Below are 9,689 nucleotides of genomic sequence, written 5' to 3'. Positions count from 1 at the left end.
GGGCGCAAAGGGGTTGGCGCTGCGTGATAAGGGGTCGGCGCGCACCACGGCAATGACCTCATCGGCGTGCGCTGCACCAGTGCGCCAATCGCAGAACATGGCACAGACCACTTTGAGCTACGAGTCCCGGGGGAAATTCTGGGGGTGAGTGCTCTGGCCACGCATGCCCATGTGTTAGTGCGGGGCGCAGATGCATTAATGGGCCTTTCTCAGAGGGGCAATTTTGGCCCCTTTGAGTTCTTATTCGTAACTATAATCAGGTGATATTTAACTTATGGGTGCAGCTGCTGCGTGCAGAAGTCAATGATATGAGTGATGTGTTGGGGGTTGACACACTGGACTTTTACCTCAAGGGTTGGGTTTATATTCAGCTCAGACAAGAGTCTCCTTTTATTGCTGGCTGTAAGATTCCTGTGTGAAATGAGTTGAATTAATTAGAATTGCGTATCAAGTGGGCACAAGCCCACAGCAGAAAACTACATAGAATTTGTCACTGAATTTGAGGCCTTGTCTGAGGTGGCTGGTGTAGTGCAAGAGACTTTTCTGAGGTTTGGGTCAAGGTAGTATCCATTGCCTTTAACCCTTACTATTTCTGACTTGGTGATGCTTCATGCTGACTGAGAGACGGTACAAAAGGTTCCACCATTTTCTATTCCTCCACACACTTGTTGCAATGTGAAAATACACTCGTCAAAAAATAAAATAAATATTTTTATTTTTATAATGGTCATTTATATGTAACCAGATTTTACTTGACCCTGATTTTCCCTATGGTGGTGGGTTGTTTTTTCATGGGTTGCCATCACAACTGAGCCCACTCCTATCCTGACCAGATGCCCTCATGCTTCCTGGATAATCACCAGGAGTAGGAAGCCTGGATGGTCTGGAGGGAATTTTTACCTAACACCCCTGCCCCCCAGTGGAAAACTGGTGTGATCGGATGTAACGCTGTTTTTTCAGTATATCGAGTGTAATATTAGACGGGGTGTAAAACTGACATTACACCTGATCCCGTGGGTTTCTCACCCGGCGAGTTAGGTTAACGTTGGTCCCACTGTTCCTGCTGATACAGTGGTGGATATTAGCTAGCTCAGCTCAAAACGAGATGCAGAGACCTTCATGGTATATATGACTCAGTGCTGTCGCAAATACTGCAATTACCAACTCAACAACAACAACTTGTATTTATATAGCGCCTTTAACGTAGTGAAACATCCCAAGACGCTTCGCAAGAGTATTATCAGACAAAAGATTTGCCACCAAGCCACATAAGGAGAAATTAGGGCAGGTGACCAAAAGCTTGGTCAAAGGTAGGTTTTAAGGAGCACTTTGAAGGAGGAAAGAGAGGTAGAGAGGCGGAGAGGTATAGGCTGTGAATTCCAGAGCTTGAGGCCTAGGCAGCTGAAGGCACGGCCACCATTGGGTTGAGCGATTATAATCAGGGATGCTCAAGAGGGCCGAATTAGAGGAGTGCAGACATCTTGAGGCGTTGTGAGGTTGAAGGAGATTACAGAGATAGGGAGAGGTGAGGCCATGGAGGGATTTGAAAACAACGATGAGAATTTTGAAATCGAGGCATTGCTTAACCGGGAGTCAATGTCGGTCAGCGAGCACAGGGATGATGGGTGAGCGGGACTTGGTGCGTATTAGGACATGGACAGCCAAGTTTTTGATCTCCTCTAGTTGATGTAGGGGAGAATGTGGGGGGCCAGCCAGAAGTGCATTGGAATAGTCAAGTCTAAAGGTAACAAAGGCATGGACGAGGGTTTTAGCAGCAGATGAGCTGAGGCAAGTGCGGAGACGAGCGATGTTACGGAGGTGGAAATAGGTGGCCTTAGTTATGCTGTGGATATGTGGTCTGAAGCTCATTTCATGGTCAAATATGACACCAAGGTTGTGAACAATCTGGCTCAGCCTCAGACAGAAGTTGGGGAGGGTGACAGAGTCAGTGGCTAGGGAACGGAGTTTGTGGCAGGGACTGAAAACAATGGCTTCGATCTTCCCAATATTCAATTGGAGAAAATTTCTGCTCATCCAGAACTGGATGTCGGACAAGCAGTCTGACAATTGAGAGACCGAGGAGGGATTGAAAGAAGTGATAGTGAGGTAGAGCTGGGTGTCATCAGCCTACATGTGGAAACTGATGGTTGTGTTTCCATATGATGTCACCAATGGGCAACATGTTGATGAAAAATAGGAGGCGGCCAAGGATAGATTCTAATGTGACACCAGAGAAAGAGACGCCATTGCAGGTGATTCTTTGGCTATGATTCGATAGATAAAAATGGAACCAGACAAGTGCAGTTCCACCCAGTTGGGCGACGGTGGAGAGGTGCTGGAGAAGGATGGAGTTGTCAACCGTGTCAAAGGCTGCAGACAAGTCAAGAAGGACGAGGAGGGATAGTTTAGCTTTGTCACAGTCACAAAGGGTGTAATTTGTGATTTTGATGAGAGCCATTTCGGTACTGTGGCAGATGTGAAAACCAGGTTGAAGGGATTCAAACATGGAATTGCAGGGAAGATGGGTATGGATTTGGGAGGCGACAACATGTTCAAGGACTTTGGGAAACTTTGTATGTCATGTATCCTATTTTGGCTACTGTTGGTACTATCATAAGGTGTGCACCAGAGGGCACAGCAGTGGGAGTCTCGTAGGTTACTTGTACAGGTGTGCCTGGCCGAGTATAAAAGGCAGGCCAACAGGTGTGATCCTCACTCTGGAGTTAAATAATAAAGGACTAAGGTCACTACAGTTCAAGTACAACACACTGCCTCGTGGAGTCATTATTAGAGCATCTAAGGACACTACAACTGATGACGAGATTACAAACTTTCACGTGGTGACGATTGGGGACGCCTTTGTGGAGAGGCTAGAACATTTCTTCACAGCAAATGACCTGGCAGGAAACGACCCGGCTACACTGGCTGATAAGCGCTGCGCTATCTTGCTAACCAGTTGTGGGCCCAACATCTATGGCCTCGTCCGGGACTTGCTGGCACCAGCAAAGACAAGGACCAAGACGTACAAGGAGCTCGTAACCCTGATCCAGGAGCATCTCAAGCCCAAGGAGAGCATCCTCACAGCCAGACACCGGTTCTATACCCACCAATGGCCCGAAGGCCAGGAAGTCACGAAGTATGCCGCAGACCTCAGGAGGCTGGCGGCACCATGCGAGTTCGGCACCCATCTCAACGAAGCGCCGCAGGAAATTTTTGTCATTGGGCCTTCTTCACAAGCTACTGCGGTGGATACCACAGTCACACTGCAGAAGGGCATCTCTGTGAGCCAGCCATTCATGACCTCGACCTGCGGCTCTATGCTGATGTCTCACCTTCAGTACTCAAACCCGGCAGGTACTGTGCTCAGAGTGGCGCCGTTTAGGGGCTGGACTGTAGAGCGCGAACTCTCTCAAGGAAGAGAGAACAGGCCCCTGAGTCCCTTAACTCAGAGTCCACCGAGCAGAACTAATCGAGTAGCACCATGCTGGCATTGCGGAGGGAAGCACAGGGCTCAACAGTGCCGTTTTAAAGACTATGTTTGCAAAGGCTGCAGCACAAAGGGCCATCTCCAGCGAATGTGTAAAAGAAATAGGACTCACTGTGTCGATGAAGAGTCCACAGATGGCCATGAATCCAGCGTTGATTATGAATTGTTCGACAGAGAGGCAGCCCAGTCCCACGGGGAGGTACATTGCATATTTACCTGCACTACTGAGTGTTCCCCGCTGAAGATGGAAGTCGAGATAGAGGGAGTTCCAGTCTTCATGGAAGTGAACACGGGGGTGAGCCAGTCAGTGATGAATCAAGGAGCATTTGAGAGGCTATGGGACTGTAATGTCCTTACACACTACTGTAAATTCACACGAGGCACATTCTGCAGACAAGGTCACTCTGTGACCCGAACCTTTATTCACAGGACCAAGAAGTGATGACCCTGCGTGGGACCTCCCTTTATATACCTGGATGACCAGGTGAGGAGTGTCTCCCACAAGTTCACCCCCTGTGGTCAAGGTGTGCATTTCTTAGGTGTATACAGTATGCAGTGTTGTTACATGAAGGTTGCATACATGACAGGGACAATCCAGCTGAACGACCAGAGTTGGCCTCGGTTCAGGCAAAGCTGCGCACCTACACCAATGAAATCATCCCAGTCGTTGGTAGTGTGAATGTAAAGGTACTCCATGATGACGCAGTGCACAAGTTACCTCTGTGGATTGTTCCAGATGGACCAACGCTGCTCGGCAGAAGGTGGATGGAGAAGATCCATTAGAAGTGGGAAGACTTCACCCCTCCAGCGATTGACGCCCTCTGCGCTCAGAGGCAAAGCGAGAGCCCTCACCTGAGAGTGGACCCAGCACCGATGAGCTGACCAGCACAGCACCCGACACACAGACCGCTCAGCATTACTGCAGGGAGATGATCCAGCTGAGAGGACCCGAACGCACCTTCCAGGCTCCAGTGGCAGGACTCCGGAGGAAGAAAGTCGGACCCAGAAGTGACTTCCCAACTGCGGAGGCAGAAGCCAATGAGAAGAGGATCACCGCAGTCGACATCGTGGACGAAGGAAAGATGGCGCCCAAACCACGAGGTAATGCCCTGAAGACAAAGATGGCTGCGGCCAGACCACGAGATGCAGCGCTGATGGAGCAACACTTGGCACCAAATGGAGAAGCGGATTGGGGTAAAGCAAGCAAGGCTCTCTTAAAGGAGGCCTGCAACCCACTACAATTAAAGGGACAGTTCCACACACTCAAGCAATGTAATAGTAACTGTAAGTCGGAGACAAAATGTGCAACTGATCATGTAAAATGTGTAACTGATAATCAGAATTGTATACATGCAACCAGCGAGGAAAGGTCGTGCGATTATGTACAATGTGTAATTGATGATTTGAACTGTGCATATGCAACCAGCGAGGAAAAGTCGCGCGATCATGATCAGACCCACAGAATGTCCATCATAAGTAAGGAAAAGCTGTGCGATGCAGGATTTCCACTGCACACAACCAATGCAGCGGGCACCTATCGGGTACACACAGGTCCAGCAAGCTACCCAATGCTGTAGCCTGCGTCCCAGGGTTCAGAGTCATGCACCATGAAGTGTGGCCACAAACAACCAACACACACGAGCTGCAGAGCAAGCGACCTCAGCAGGGCAATGGCAACGATATTGATACCATGCCCCGGGTCAGCTCCACCTCTCAGGCAACCGATGGCATCAACTGCCACGAGCCCGGAGGAGCAGACTGCACCAAAGCCATACCCCTAGATGTAGGGTCACCCGCCAATGTTTCCCCAGAGGAAACAAGCACCAGCTAGGATCTCAAACCAGCAGTTCCCTGTGCACTGCGAGACGACAGCTCCTCAGGGACCAGCTGGGACCCAGGGAGCAAAGAAAGAACAGGGAGGCTACGCGAGCCAACCGGGTTCCCACTGCCAGCACCGAGCACTAAGCCACCACCAGACTGCAGGGACACAACCCAGCAGCTCCAGAACGAGCTCGTCCTCACACACCGGTCACTGCATCGACAAGGCATCTAACGTACTTGTCGCGTCACGGAAGCACACAAAAAAAAATGCAAAACCCACTTACCTGAACTTGAATGTACACGAATGTCAAGAGCCCCCACCATATCGATGTGGGAGTGGGGGTGGGGAGAATGGAAAGGTTAGGAACACACACACACACAAACAGCAACCACTAGTGCACTAGTGCACCAACTACCCATGCAAGGTTGAAGTGGCCCGCCAAAGATCAACCAGACATAACCCACAAAGAGCTAAGCCCAGAGCACAGTCAATGCAGAGGCGATTTGCACTGAGGGCTCAGGGGGGAGTGATGTCATGTATCCTACATGGCTACTGTTGGTACTATCACAAGGTGTGCCACCAGAGAGCACAGCAGTGGGAGACTCATAGGTTACCTGTACAGGTGTGCGTGTCCTAGTATAAAAGGCAGGCCACCAGATATGATCCTCACTCTGGAGTGAACTAATAAAGGACTAAGGTCACTACAGTTCAAGTACAACACACTGCCCCGTGGAGTCATTACTAGAGCATCTAAGGACACTACAATGTACAACTGTATTTTTACACAGAGTTACATTGTCATGTATCTTACATTATTATATATAACTGTATCCCAACATGCTATATATGACTGTAATAAGATATGACCTGTAACCACCAGCATACCTTACCACCGGGGGTGCACTTGCAATAGACAGGTAAAAAACATAGGTCTCAGGCAAGTGCAGCATTCCAGAACTGGAAATAAAGGTGCAGGTCCAGAGTGACCTTGACTTCACTACATGCCTCATGTGAATCTGTACTGAGGGGACAGGACTTTACAGTGGCGACGGGTTACGGGATTACAGAATCCACAGAATGGCGAATAACGGATCAGATGAAAAGTACAATGTGGGAGACAATTGGGAGGACTTTATAGAAAGGCTCCAGCAAAGCTTTGTAACCAAAGACTGGTTAGGCGACGATACAGCAGACAAGAGAAGAGCCCATCTCTTGACCAGCTGTGGCTCGAAAACATACGCTTTAATGAAGGATCTGTTGGCACCTGAGAAACCAGCAAGCAAGTCGTTTGAAGAATTGAGCACACTGGTAAGAGACCACCTGAAGCCAGCGAGCAGCCTACACATGGCCAGACACAGGTTCTACAACTACAGACGCTGTGTGGGCCAGAGCATACCCGACTTCGTGGCGGAACTTCGGAGGTTGGCTAGTTTATGTGAGTTCTCCGATGAACTGAGGAGAGAAATGCTGAGAGACTTTTTCATTGAAGGAATAGGCCACGCAGGCATATTCCGAAAGCTCATAGAGACCAAGAACCTGACCTTAGAGGCAGCAGCACTGGTTGCACAGACATTCTTGGTAGGGGAAGAAGAAACGAGGTTGATTTACAATGCAGGTACGACAACTAACGAAATAATGGAACAAGGAGTTCACAGCATTAGAAAAGCTGCTACCCCCACACACAGACAAAGCCGGCAGAACAGGCTTTCGACAGCAAGCAGTGGCAACAGAAGCCATCAAGGGCCACAGGAACGGCCGTTCACACCTCATCAACCCACAATGCGAGCAATCAACTACAAACTGAGAGAAGCTCAAGAGAGATCAGCCAGACGCAGCTTATTCTTTGCAAGCAGTCTGTGCTGGAGGTGTGGGGGTCGGCACTCATCAAGGGAATGTCGATTTCAGCAGGCTGTTTGCAGGAACTGTGACTATACAGGGCATTTGGCCCGCATGTGCAAAAAAACGGCAGCTCAGCTGGTATACGAATCGAATGGGTCGGAAAGTGGACCAGAAGACGGTGGGGACAGTACCCGGGACACCGATGTACAGTGGGTCAACACGATCAATGGCCACTGCTCCTATGACAGGACGCCTTCTATAATGATGAGGGTCCTACTCAATGGGATATCTGTCAACATAGAGCTGGATACAGGAGCGAGTCAATCTCTCATGGGGGCTCAACAATTTGAACAACTGTGGCCGCATAAAAGAGACAGACCAAAACTCACAAGGGTCGACACCAAACTAAGGACCTATACCAAAGAAATCGTACCAGTACTCGGCAGTGCCATGCTCTCTGTCACACACAAAGGGACAGTGAACCGACTTCCCCTGTGGATTGTCCCCGGAGACCCCCCAGCTCCGCTGGGGAGAAGCTGGCTGGCAAAACTAAACTGGAAATGGGATGATGTCCATGCCATGTCATTAGAGGAACGAACCTCCTGCACAACAGTTATAAAGCGATTTGAATATCTCTTTCAGCCAGGTGTGGGCATTTTCAAAGGGGCCAAAGTCAAAATCTACGTCACACAGGATGCTAGACCGGTCCATCACAAGACCAGAGCTGTACCCTATGTGATGAGGGAAAAGATTGAACACGAACTAGACAGGCTTCTGCGGGAAGGCATTATATCACCTGTGGAATTTAGCGACTGGGCATGTCCCATCGTCCCAGTCATGAAGCCTGATGGATCCGTACGAATCTGTGGGGACTACAAATCTACCATAAACAGAGTCTCCCTACAGGACCAGTACCCGCTGCCCAGAGCGGAGGACTTATTTGCCACATTGGCTGGAGGTAAACTTTTCTCAAAATTAGACCTCACATCTGCGTATATGACGCAAGAATTGGTCGAGGAATCCAAGCTACTCACCACCATCAACACACATCAAGGCCTTTTCATGTACAATCGATGCCCATTCGGCATCAGGTCGGCAGCTGCCATATTCCAGTGCAACATGGAGAGTCTGCTCAAGTCCATCCCGGGGACGGTTGTATTTCAAGACGACATACTTATCACGGGCAGGGACACCGACTCCCATCTCCGTAATTTGGAGGAAGTACTAAAGCGGTTGGATCGGGTAGGCTTACGAGTCAAGAAATCCAAGCGCCTGTTTCTTGCACCCGAGGTTGAATTTTTGGGCAGAAGGATTGCTGCTGATAGAATCCGCCCAACAGAGTCCAAAACAGAAGCAATTCGCCTGGCACCCAGGCCCCGGAATGTCTCAGAACTGCGCGCCTTTCTCTGGGTACTCAATTACTTTGGGAACTTTATGCAGAACTTAAGCACGCTGCTGGAGCCTCTCCATGTGCTACTCAGGAAGGGGTGCGATTGGTTTTGGGGGGATGCCCAGGAATGCGCCTTCAATGAGGCACGCAACCTTCTGTCTTCCAACAGTGTTTTGACTTTCTTTGACCCAGGTAAAAAGCTAGTTCTCACATGCGATGCGTTAGCATATGGGGTCGGGTGCGTTTTGCAACATGTCAATAATGCGGGCAAATTACAACCCATAGCTTATGCCTCCAGGTCACTTTCGCGGGCGGAGCGCGGGTACGGAATGGTCAAGAAGGAGGCGCTCGCATGCATGTACGGTGTCAAAAAGATGCACCAATACCTTTTCAGGGCCAAGTTCGTGTTAGAAACCGACCACAAGCCCCTCACGTCCCTCCTATCCGAGAGCAAGGCAATAAACGCCAACGCCTCGGCGCGAATTCAACGGTGGGCACTCATGCTGGCGTCCTACGACTATACCGTAAGGCACAGACCAGGCACAGACAACTGTGCCGACGCGCTCAGCAGGCACCCCTGGTGACCACGGAAGGGTCTGACGAACAGGACTGTGAGATAGTCATGGCAATCAATGCCTTTGAGTCCACATGACAGCTCGCCAAATCAGAGCCTGGACGGCCAGCGACCCCATGTTATCCTTGGTAAAAAGATGTGTCCTAACCGGTGACTGGGCAGAGGCTCGCGATGCCTGCCCCGAGGAATTAAAACCCTTTCACAGGCACATGCATGAGCTCTCACGACAAGCAGACTGCCTGATGTGGGGCAGCCGAGTAGTCATGCCTCTGCGAGGCAGAGAGGCATTTGTCCGGGAGCTCCACCGCGAGCATCCGGGGATCGTTCTCATGAAGGCCATAGCCAGATCTCATGTCTGGTGGCCTGGTATTGACGCGGACTTGGAGCTCTGCATCCGAAGGTGCACCATTTGTGCCCAACTCAGCAATGCCCCCAGGGAGGCTCCACCGAACTCCTGGCCCTGGCCTGCCAAACCGTGGTCGCGGGTGCACGTAGACTATGCGGGCCCATTCATGGGCAAAATGTTCCTCGTAGTTGTAGATGCATTTTCAAAGTGGATCGAATGCACCATTTTAAA

This window comes from Pristiophorus japonicus, chromosome 8, assembly GCF_044704955.1.
Source record: "Pristiophorus japonicus isolate sPriJap1 chromosome 8, sPriJap1.hap1, whole genome shotgun sequence".
Taxonomy (NCBI): Eukaryota; Metazoa; Chordata; class Chondrichthyes; family Pristiophoridae; genus Pristiophorus; species Pristiophorus japonicus.
Note: the sequence above shows the minus strand (reverse complement) of the source record.